This window comes from Lissotriton helveticus, chromosome 9 (genome assembly GCF_964261635.1).
Source record: "Lissotriton helveticus chromosome 9, aLisHel1.1, whole genome shotgun sequence".
Lineage (NCBI taxonomy): Eukaryota > Metazoa > Chordata > Amphibia > Caudata > Salamandridae > Lissotriton > Lissotriton helveticus.
Window position 1 is genome coordinate 841,892,190 of NC_136070.1, and position 12,606 is coordinate 841,904,795.

A 12,606-nucleotide genomic window follows, 5' to 3' on the forward strand; every position below is an offset into this window, starting at 1 on the left:
AAAAAACCCAGGCAATGGCCATATTCTTCTCTATGAAAAGAATCCTAGGAGGGGCTTTGAGATCCTCACATCCCACTACCAGTGACAGTGGGTGAACAGCCACTACCACACTCGCTCAATTAGGAACAGCATCATGTATGATACTCTATAGATGTTATTCAACCCCCCCCACGACTCATTCGACTTAAGTCAATCTTCTTTACAGAATGCCTTGTGTTTCTTGCCATACAAGTTTTTTATTTGTCTATTTGATAAAGACCAACGAAACTTCTTTCCACCTCATTTTAGAGACAAACCACGGTATGGCTATTTTGTTCTAACACAAAAATTTACTATAGCATTATTACATACGATATATCTGTAAGAAACATTAGTAGTGATAGATTCCTTACATTAGAATTACCCCCAGGTGTCAGACTGGATCTGGAAAGTTTGTCAGCAGCACCCCTGCGCGTCGGAAGGTGGCGTTGTGCGGCTCCGCGTCCGTCGTAGGCGTCGTGATCGCCGGGATGCCGTCGCAGCAGCTACCCGTGCGCTGACGTCAGTTCTGTACACGACTTTCCGTGCCAGAAATGCAGAGCCATGCAAGATACTGACCAATGGTGCCTTGAAACTAGGGCCCTGAAAGGGATGACCTTAACCCTAGAAATCAGTTCGCAGAACAGAGAGGATGGGTGGGGCGGTAAGGAATCTATCACTACTAATGTTTCTTACAGATATATTGTTACCGAAGTAAAGTAACTTGTGCATCTGGAAAGTAACATGTAGTGATAGATTCCTTACCTTAGAACAGATACCCCAGCACTACCAAACCCCTGTGGTGGGTCTGCGAACCAAGATCACACCAGAAAGTGCTGGAGAACAGAACGGCCAAAGAAGCCGCCTCACCGGACTTGGCTGTCCAGGCAGTAATGCTAGGTAAACGTGTGCAGCGAGCCCCATGTAGCTGCCTGACAGATGTCATGCAGGGGAACTCCCCGTCCCAAAGCAGTAGTTGCTGCCGTCGCCCTGGTAGAATGAGCGCATAGTCCCACCGGAGGCTCCTTTTTAGCCAAAGAATTACAAGCCTTTATGCTCAGAACGACCCACCGAGAGATGTTACACTGGTGCACGGCCCGACCTTTCTTGGCGCCCACGTAGCCAACAAAGAGCTGGTCATCCACCCGGAACTGTTGAGTGCGGTTCAGGTAGAATGAGAGCGCACGTTTTGGGACCAGACGGTGGAGCCTCTCTTCCTCTTTCGAGGGATGTGGAAGCGGAAAGAAAGTGGGCAAAGTGATGGTCTTCCCGATGTGAAAGGCAGTGACAACCTTTGGCAGAAAAGATGGACGAGTCCTTAGAACAACGTTGACCGGATGGAAAGAGAGAAAAGGAGGTTTAGAAGAAAGAGCCTGGAGCTCACTCACTCTTCTGGCAGAGGTGATGGCAGCCAGGAAGCAGTCTTTAAAGTGAGAAGACGAAGAGGACCGTTGTGAAGTACCTCAAATGGAGCACACATCAGATATGTCAGAACCAGGTTCAAGTCCCACTGAGGCATTATGAAAGGAATAGGAGGGAAAAGATGAGTAATGCCTTTCAAGAATCTACTTACAACTGGGGACTTGAACAGGGAAGGCTGCTCCGGAAGCTGTAAAAAGGCTAAAATAGCCGAGAGATAGCCCTCGATAGTGCCCAGAGCAGAGCCCTGCTGGGCCAAAGAATGTAGGAATAGAAGGACCTCTGAAAGAGGATCCACAGCCTTTGATGTGCACCATGCCACAAATGTATTCCACCTGCAGGCGTATACATCTTAGTGGAGGGCTGCTTGGCCGCCAAGATTACATTACAAACTTCGGGAGGCAGGTCAAAAGACGTCAACTGCCGCCACTCAATCTCCATGCAAGGAGGTGGAGGCTGAACAGGTTTGGGTGGAAGCCCGTCCCCTGGTGCTGCAACAGAAGATCCTCCCAAAGAGGCAGTCGGATCGGGAGATCAATGGCCATGCTGAGTAGCTTGCGATACCATACTCTTCTAACCCAGTCCGGAGCCACAAGAATGAATTGGGCCTGGTTGTGCTTGATCTTCTTCAGCTGAAGGTGGGAGACGACTGCTTGGGGCGTGCCCGCCTTCAACAACCAGTCGTCGAGATAGGGAAAGACTGGAACCCCTGATCTGCGCAGATGAGCCGAGACTACCACCATCACCTTCGTGAACACCCGAGGGGCACTGGTAAGGCCAAAGGGGAGCACAGTAAACTAAAAGTGCTTGTGGCCTACTGTGAACCTCAGGTAACGACGGCAGGACGGGGATGTGGAAATATGCGTCCTGCAAGTCCAACGCTACCATCTAGTCTCCAGGGTCTAGAGCAGACAAGACTTGAGCTAGCTTCAACATCTTGAACTTCTTCTTCCGGAGGAAGCGGTTGAAGTTCCTGAGGTCCAAGATAGGACGCAGGCCCTTGTCCTTCTTGGGGACCCGAAAGTAGTGGGAATAACAACCACAACCTACTTCTGGCCAAGGAACACGCTCGATGACCCCCTTGGCCAAGAGGGCCGTGACTTCCTGCTGAAGAAGCGCAAGATGGTCCCCCGACATGCGGTGGTATGGAGTTAACATGGGGGGAGGGAGTAGCCCCTTCGGACTATTTGCAGCATCCACTTGTCTGAGGTGATGTTGCGCCAGTGGGGAGAGGTTGGCAAATCCTGCTGCCCACTGGCATCTGATGGGCCTGAAAGGACTGACTAGGAAGACTTGGAAGTGGATGCTGCGGGGGTGGAGGTGGACTGACCCGCCTGCTAGCCCCCAAAACCGCTTCGGCGGTTCCCATGTCCTCGGCTGTCCTGAGGCTGTTGTTGCGCAGGCCTGTGGCTCTGAAATGAATGTGTTGGGGCACCCCTTCCGTGGCCGCGAAAGGAGCGAAAAGCAGAAGACGGAGGAGGCTGAGTGGCCGACAGGCCCAAGGACTTGGCCGTAGCCAGTGAGTCCTTAAAGCGTTCCAACTCACTATCTGCCTTATGGCCAAAAAGGCGAATGCCATTAAAGGGCATGTTCATCAGAGCGTTCTGGACGTCCCCCGAGAAGCCAGTTGTCGTCGTGGAAATCACCCTGCCCAGCGAGTCGGCTGTGTCAAGCCACAACAAATGGTGAACTTAGCTGTGTCTCTCCCAGCTGATATAGCTTGGGAGAGTACTGTCCGGGCCTCCTCCGGACAGTGGGGCAGCACCTGCGCAACCGTGTCCCATAGAGAGAGGGAATAACGACCCAAGAGGCATGCACTGTTCACCGACGCAGCCATAAGCTGTCAGATGAAAACAGCTTCTTGCCAAGCTGGTCCAGCTTCTTGGATTCCCTATCCGGAGGTGCGGAAGGGAACCCGCTCTGGGAAGCAGAGACTTGGACAAAGGAAGAGGGGGTCACCCGGAACCGGGGCGATGGCGCCGGGTCACATTCCTGTCCACAGGAGCCCCTGTGTTGGGCCTGGACTAATTGCCCAAAAGAACGTTGGAAAGCGCGTCATTAAAAGGCAGCAAGGGCTCCGAAGAGGTTGCCACCGGCTAAAGCACTTCTGGCAGGAGGTTAGTCCCGACGGCCACTGTAGGGAGTTCGAGGTGGAGGGACTCGGCCGCCCTACGCAACACCACTGCGCAATTTGCTCCCTCCTCCGTAGCTACGGAAGGAGGAGACCGCATGCCAAGGTCAGGTGAGGTGTCGAGACCGCTGGCATCCCCCAAATCCTCTGCCCAGTCCGGATCATAGTCACACTGTTGTGTGAGAGGATCCTCAGACCCCTCCAAGTCCTCCCCTTCCTCCAAAGTCTGTGAAACAGGTTGAAAATAAGGAGGACGGACGTAGGAGTAGAAAGGCCCCATCTGCGTCGGAATCAGCGCAGCATCCGGTTCGGGGCTGTAACCGGGGTCGACGTCGGTGGTAGCACCGGACGACTTCAGAGGTGGTGCCGAAGGTGGGGGTCGACACCAGTGGAGGTGTTATGAGGTCAACCAGTGTCGCCCGGGATCCGAGCCCGGATCCAGGTTGGTCCTGTAGCGCCGGGCCGAAGCCGATGGTAGAGCCGGGGCCGAAGCCACCGGCGACAGAAGGGCAGGACCCCCAGGTTTGACGCTGTACGTTTGATGATGGAGAACAGTTTTAGTCAGGGTATACTCCATGGATCGAAGAAGCCCTACAACATCTCGGGGAGGGGAAGCCACTGATGGTCAGCTGGATGACATCTGCTCAGCCAGGATGCTCTGGCATTATTCAGGGATTCTGCCAGATGCTGACAACTAACTAGGCAGATGCTCTCGGGTCCAGTCACCTCCAGAGACCAAGGGCCTTGTTCCACATGATCCAGGCCCTACTTCATTCTCCTTGCTGCAGTACCACATGGTGGTCGCGTGGTCTGTGAGGGCTTGCATGAGTCCCACTGATGAAAGGGAAGAGGGCTTTTAAAGCTATAAAGATTGTTTTAAGTCCCAGAAGGTTTATGTAGAGGTGTCCTTCTGCTGGAGAACAGAGGCCCCTGATCTGCACCTCTCCCACGAGAACGCCGCATCAACCTTGTAGTGAAGGATCTATCACATCCGTAAATAGGTGGGGAGAGAGCGGTCTGCTGCAGGTCAAGATGGCATAGTTCATCTACCACTGAGGATTGTGTGCAGTCTCCAGCAAAATCTGAATGGAGTCGTAAAGGCAACACTGATGCCAAGCCCACTGGAATTTCAGATTTCATTGCAAGGCCTGCACATGCTCCCTGTTCTTCGGAATGAAGAGGGTGCACAAGGCTAGATGTCCAAGAACTAAGCTCACCAAGACCCAGGATTGGGCCCGAAACATTGGGATCATATACTTCATTTCGCAGATTCACTGTAGTGGAGGAAAAGCCTTGAACGCCACCTACGGAATGCTCTGTAAGGAGCATAGTCGGGCTTTGGTTAGGTTTAGGTGGGCCAAAATAGAGAGAGCTACATCCCATACTGGCTTGACGCCTAGAGCGGTGAGAGACTTTCATAAAATCCAACCTGAGACCGTTTGTAGGGCCCTAAAGGAGAAAATGCCCTCTCTTAAAAATAATGTGGACTGGGATTCTGACATTAAAGATAGCTGGATTGGAGCCACTACCTGTGCACTAGCCCTGGAACGGATACAACAGCCACGTCAAGCAAAACCTTTTGATCCATGGTACGCTAACTCTCTGAGGGAAGCCAAATTAGTGTGTAAGCACTTAGAGAGACAATGGAGGGAGTCATATTGCCCTGTTAGATTATGCTCGCGGATGCTCTTTAATGCCATGTATAAGTTAGCATTCGCAACGCCATTTTCTTTTTCAGGCGCCATTTTCTTTGCTTTGTGAAACATCCTATTTGATTCCGAGAAATGATCCTTGCTAAGTTTCGTTTCAGCAACGAAAAATTGTCTGAGCCAGTGCATAGGTTTCCCTTGGTAAAGGTTCTCTCCCACCTGTCTGGCAGTTTGAACGCAGCCCAGGGTGGAACCACCGTGAAAGTGTTCCGAGCTGTGCAAGATACGAGAGTAGAAGCCTTTTTTTTTAGGTCTTTACGCTGTTCGCCCACATCTGTTGGGAAAATTCCAATGTGGGAGTGTTATTAGTTGACCACGTAATGCATATAATGTATCTTTATGCTTACAGTTCCCCAGTTCCCTTTGTAGCACGCTCTCAAGACTGTTCAGACGGGGCCTCGCTCTGAGCGTATACAATAAATGATTATTGGTGTATATTCTCCACTGTTTCTCTGACTCTTCATTTAGCATGGAAGGCTCAGAGGTGGTCAGTGGTGACCTGGATGGCCCTAATCGGGTCACTTCCTTCAGCCTCTTCGCCAAAACTAGGTACAACAAGAAATTCAAAAGAGAAAAAACTATACTTTGAGGCCAGAATTTTAAAGGCTGCAACAAATCTAAGGAAGTTTTTAAAATAGTGAAGTCCTTAATTTCCCCAGTAGCCTGCATAACCCAGCAGTCTCCTTCTGGGGAATGGTGCAAACAACTTGCTGACTACTTCCAGGATAAGATCTCAAATATCCAAGCCAGTCTTGCCCCCTCCCAGGACGGAGAAAGGAGAGCCTGAATATCAGCCAGCAAGTTAAGCAAACTTCCAACTTAACTTATTCCTTGAATAGTCTTGATCCAATCTCCCTGGAAGACTCACTTTTTGCCATCAGGAGTCTTAAATCTGGCTCTCCATCTGACCCATGCCCAACCAAACTTTTGGTCATGGGAGCAGAGACGATTAATCCTCTTGATAACCATTTCCTGAATACCTCACTCTCCAAGGCAATTGTCCCTAAGAAATGGAAACAGACCAAATTGTGCTGCTGCTGAAAAAAACACAGATCTGTCTAATAAGTCGATTTTGCTTCTCCCGGCCCTCTCCAAAGTTCCGTAAACATATGTTAATCAGCAAATGTCTCAGTACTTAGAAAGCAATGACGTGCTTCATCCTAGTCAATCTGGTTTTAGCCCCAGCTGTAGCACAGAAATGGCCCTAGTGGAGGTAGTCAATTTTATCAGGTGTACCCTTGATGCTGGTGGTAAAGCTGTGCTGATTATGCTGGATTTGTCAGTTGCGTTCAATACGATCCCCCATTCAACTCTTCTGTCCTGCCTCCAGTCCAATGGGATTTGAGGGCACATGTGGGAATGGCTCTTTCCTTGAAGATAGGGTACAAGAGGTGTGGAGTCTCCCTTTTTCCTCTGCACGACAGGGCCTTAAGGGGGGTGTGCCGCAGGGCTCGGCTTGCAGGCTGTACTATTTAATATATATCTTGCCCTGCAGAGACCGTGGGTGCTAAAGTAGTCTCTTTTGCAGTCGACAGCCAGATGCCCTTTTCATGGGGCACTGACCAAACATTACCCAGCGAAAAAAATCTGAATTTTTTTGGCCACAGTGTTCCAGTGGCTTTCCCTATACCAACTGACATGTAATTCGGGAAAGGTTGAGTTTCTCTTTTTCGGTCTAAGATCGAAAGTGCCTTGGCAGACCTTCTGGCCGAGGATGCTTCTCCTTCATGTACCCACACTAATGCTATTAAAAATCTAGGCATAAAGTTTCATGGGGAACTTTCCTTTCTTTCTCAAGTTAACGCAATAGTAGGGACCTGTTTTGGCATACTACATATGCTGAGGAAGTTGTTGCACTTTCTGTCTTTGTTGGCTAGGAAACTGGTGGGCCAGGCTCTGATTACATCTAGGCTGGACTATGGCAATGTTTTATACATGGGCCTGTCGGAATATCTGATTAGTGGACTGCAGGAGGTCCAGAATGCAGCCGCACGCAGGATACTTAGTCTACCCCTAAAAACCCATTTGTCCCCATTCCTCAGAGAACTTCACTGGCTCCCTATAAGAAAGATGATTACGTTCAAAACCTTACTGCTTATCCATAGAGCATTGCATGAACAGGTCCCACATACCTGAAATCAAGAATCTGCTTTTACATCCTTCCTAGAAGTCTGTACTCAACGATGCTTCTTCTGGCCAGAATTCCTTGGATCTGTAAATCCAGAACAGGCGGTAGGTCTTTTTCTTTTCTGGGTCCATCCTTAGGGAATAATCTTCTGCTGGATCGAAGATGTCTTACCTCCAACACTCTGTTACGGAAGAAGCTGAAAACATGGCTCTTCTTGAATAATTAATTCTGTTCCCATGTCTTGCTGCGCTTGGGCCAGTAACGTGGCCACATTGAAACGTCCAACTTTTTGCTTCAGTTTTGGCATTCATTATACCTAGGTACCTGAAGCGGATGGTGGCTACTAGAAGACCAGTTCTTACAGGATCGTGTTCGTCAGCCGTAAGTAAACAGATTTTTCCCAGTTTGTTTGAAGCACAGAGGCTTTGCTAAACATCTTGAGCATATACATTATGCACAGTAGGGAAATTGTAGGCATTAAGTAAACATCAAAATGTGATCTGCATGTAATGATACTCTGACCACAATACCATTTACCCATTATAAGCCTGGTATTTGCACATCTAGCCCATATCCACTCCACCAGTGGTTCAATTACCAATGGGAAGAGAAGCAGTGACAATGGGCCTCACGCCACATGTAAGTTCAATTACACGGACCTGGGCCCAAAAGTCCACATACAACATCAGCTACCTCAGGACCAGAGGACAGAATGCTCTTTTCACCAGGATTTGGTACATGTAAAAATTTGCTTCTTAAAATTGAAGGGCACCATTCCAAGGCAACACGAGAGTTTGCTTTTCAGTTCATGTTCTCACTTCATGGTAGGTAGGCTAGAAATTGCTCTGGATTATTTTTAAGTGCAGATGGGCTTGTTCTAAAAGACAACAATGTTTAATCCTATAACATGTTACTGTAATTGCGTTAGACACATTTTCATTTGTGGCTGCATGTTTCCATTTCTCAGGACAGGGGGAAAACATTTTATTTCTTTGGACCAAAACAAGAAATTACCCTTACTTCCAACCTAGCAGAGGAAAAAGGACAATACCGAACAATCAGGAAAATCCTTTTCTTTGAATTCGGCAGGCATATTCCATCCACCACTCAAGTATTAACCTGGTATTTTTTCTCACCCATTCTTGTCAAGCACATCCGCGTTTTTTTTTTTAAAGCTTTATGTTCAAGTTTTCTTATACATCTCGTAAATATAAAAAAAAAGCAGAGTGGTACAGTTTCAAGTATCAAGTCACATAGCAATCGTCACATATATAACGTCTCATATAATGTAGCTCGATCACTTGGCAACCTAGGTGTTCATAATAGCAAATGTGGATCGCGTCAGACCCACCAGTCCACCCGTTTCCCCGCTCGACCCGCAAGGACCATCCACACCCAGACCTCGTCTAAACAAAGGAGAAAGGAAAGCAACCAAAAGGGAAAAAGGGCATTAAACATACCCTGCACTTACATGGTATTTCCATCAGTGCACATATAGGGAAGTTTTGGAACATACAGACAGTGAGTTATCAGCACATTCATCCCACCCCCTCTGGCACTATTGCACTTTCAACTTGAGAGACAGATTTCTGGCGTTAGCGTTCAATGTATGCCTTGTACGGGCCCCATATGTCCTTTGGGCACGATGAACTTGGCATTAGGGAAGAATATTTATATTTATATTTGGAAATTTTATATAGCGCGACAGATGCTTCATCGAAGAGGCGTCCCGGCGCTTGTAGTCATGCCAACAGAGTACAGAAGCTAGGCCCTAGGAAAGGAAGCTAGGCCCTGGAAAATAAGAAAGTTTTAATAGCTTTACGGAAGGACAGAAGGCAGTCTAGACGGCGAATCTGCACAGGAAGGGAATTAAATAATTTAGCAGCAAGATACCGAAAGGACCGACCCCCTGCTCTAAGACGCTTCACCCAGGGAACCGTGGCAAAGAAATGCTCGGCCAAGCGCAGCTGGCGTGTAGGTACATAGGGGATCAGCAGATTAGACAGAATCTCAGGAGAGGACCTTTTTAGAATTTTAAAGGTCAAACAAAGTGCCTTAAAATGAATCCGTCGAGGCACAGGCATCTAGTGCAGGCGCCGCAGAGCGCCCTTCGCAGAACACGTTCTAGGGAGCCGCAAAAGGACTTGGGCAGCTGCATTCTGGACCCTTAGAAGGCGCGTGACTTCCGCCTTAATGGCACCCAATAAAAGTGAATTAGCTTAGTCCAGCCTGGACAAGATAGTTGCTTGGACTATCAGCTGGCGGGTGGGAGGGTAAAAAAAAAACAAGCATAGGTCGTAGACCTCGAAGAAGACCGAAGCAGGAGTCAGCGATCTTCTCGGTATGCTCTTGGAAATCCAACTTGGTGTCGAACCAGACCCCTAAGTTTTTCACAGCTGACTTAGGGGTGGGAGCACTACCCATGGAATCCGGCCACCAATGTTTGCTCCTGAGTCCCTTGTCTTTCCCCACCAATAGCACCTCTGATTTGTTAGCATTAAGTTGCAAGCAATTAGTGGTCATCCACTGCGCTACTGCTGCAAGGCCAGCCTGAAACTGCGCGGCAGCCCGAGTATGGTCTTCAGAGAGGGCCACCACCAGCTGTGTATCATCAGCGTACGAAATCATGGTCAAGCCATGGTCTCTTGCTACCGCCGTCAGAGGTTGCACATAGAGGATAAAGAGGACCGGGCTTAAAGCCGAGCCCTGAGGAACCCCCTGCTTGATGGCAAGAGCATGGGAGAGGAAGGGGGGGGCCACGACCTGAAATGATCTGTCAGATAGAAAGGAGCGGAACCACTCCAGGGCCGGACCTATCACGCCCACCTCCTCCAAATGAAGCAGAAGGATCTTATGGGAGACCGTGTCGAACGCTGCGCTGAGGTCAAGCAGGATGAGAGCCGCAGTCTGTCCCTCATCCAAGATGGTACGAAGATGTTCACACACTGCTACTGGTGCGGTCTCGGTGCTATGGCCCGGGCGGAACCCATTCTGGGAGCGATCTAAGGCGCCAGTGTTGCTCAGGTGGCCAGAAAGAATGTTGCTAACATGGGCTTCCACAATTTTTGCGACCCAACGGAGCAGGGATATGGGGCGAAAGTATTCTGGCTTAGCAGGGCCCAGAGTAGGTTTTTTCAGCAAGGGGACCACCCTCGCAGTTTTTCAAGGCATGGGCACTACTGCTGTAGTAAAAGAAGAGTTTATGATCTGGCATATAGGTGACAATAGCACAGGTAGAGCATCTCTGAATTGAACAGGTTTCATAGGATCGATAGGGGAGCCAGATTTGACCCTCTTACTTAACGTAAGAAAATCGTCATGAGACATAGGAGGAATAGCAGCAAGGATAGTAGTAGGCCGAAGGGTAGCAGTGAGAGCAAGATCCGTAGGGAAAGTAGCAAAGGATTTGTAGATAGTTTCAACCTTTTGAACAAAGAAAGTGGCTAGATCCTCGCATTGCTGTTCAGACGTAATACATGCCGTACCGGGATCTTTCCTGGTTTTAAAATCATGGAGTATTTTAAAAATGCTTTTAACAGGATTATTGCTGGCCTTGATCTCATTGGTGAGAAAGGCCGAGCGGGCCTGATGAATAGCCTTGTGATAGCGTTTAATCGCTTCCTGATAAAGCTTTTTTGCCCCAGGGTCATAGGCCTTTCTCCAAGCGCGCTCTAGCTTTTTACAGAAGCTACGTAAAGCAGCCAAGGAATCGTCAAACCAGGGATTAGACTTCGAACAACGGCCCTTCGACCAATTGGCAGGAATCAGGGAGTCCAGAGCCTGGAGTATCCAATCCCAAAATGTGTTATAAGCTAGCTCTGGGTCAGTGTCTAAAACAGGGCGGGAGGATGTCAAAGTGGCACACAGATCTTTAATGTTAAGTTTATGCCAACAAAGTCTAGGAGTGGCCTTGAGGTTAGCTCTAGGTATGACCGTAGAGAGGGGAACAAAGAAGGTGACTAAAAAATGATCAGTCCAACACATCGGACTAGGTGTCCCGACCATAAGAGAGGGGATGTTGGAGAACACCGGATCAAGTAAATGCCCGGCTGAGTGGGTGGGACCTACTACCGACTATTTTAATTGGCAAGCGGCGAAATCAGCAAGCAAGCTGCTGATTTCGGGGTCATTGTGGTGATCAAAATGCAAATTAAGGTTCCCAATCAGGCAGAAGTTCGACGCCTTTAGCGCCAGTGAGCCAGCGGCATCAATAATGGATGCCTTGAAGTCATCGATGGCCTCAGGGGGGCGATACACTAGTAGGCCAGAGATGGATGAGTGAGCATTAAAGGAGATGGCAAAGCGGGCGCATTCGCACACAGCCACCTCCTCCTTAATGAAGGTGCAACTATAACAAGTTTTAAAAATCACTGCTATACCCCCGCCTCTGGACTCCCTATTAAGGGTTAGAATACTAAACCCCAGGGGAAGGGCGAGACCAGGCTCGGCCACTGAGGCATCTGTCAGCCAAGTTTCGGTGATAAAAAGCACATGAGGTACTCATCCTCAATGAGGTCGGAGACCTCCATATGGTGTTTTACCAATGAGCGAACATTCAGAAGTAAAATTTTCACGGTAGGTTTGGGAAGGTTGGTAGACCCTGGAGAGCGAACCCTATAGCCGCATGTAGGACAAAAAGAGCCTACCTCTACATCCCCTTGATGCAAACCACAAGATCCGCTACGCAGACCGATGGACATCAAGTGTCCCCTGGTATAACTCAGCGCCCCTGATTGGGAAACGCCAGCGTGTCTAGCGTCTGGCGGCGTCCAGGCACAGACGGGCTTGCCTCTGGCGCGCCATTGGCGCGCGTGCTGGGCGCTTGCATTGTCTGTTCTAAATAGGCCGGCAAGTGCTGGTGGCCAAAAAACTAGAGCGCAACCCCGGAAGTGTCCCAAAACACGGATCCTTGCACCCAAAATGGCGCTGGGGAGGGACAGCTATTTTCTATTCCCGCCAAAGTGGCGAGAAGATGATAGTCAATTTTAAGTGCAGGTAAGTGCCTAAGAGTGTATATCAATTGTGGCAAAGTTTAAAAACAATTTGGCAGATTTACAATAAAAATGCTCCCAATGGCATACAAAACGAGAAATAAAAAGAAAGGAGCTCGAAATAATTCCAGGCTTCTGTGCACACAGTACACGGCAAATAGGTGACTTTCTTCGATCTAGGTCGAATATAGATCACAGTTAACATTACAA

General features: G+C 48.9%; 1 protein-coding gene across 1 annotated transcript in view; it reads right to left on the reverse strand.

The window, feature by feature from the left end:
- SAE1 (SUMO1 activating enzyme subunit 1) overlaps positions 1–12,606 on the reverse strand; it is a 294,712-nt gene that overhangs the window by 133,900 nt on the left and 148,206 nt on the right. The gene's annotated exons all lie outside the window — the stretch shown is intronic.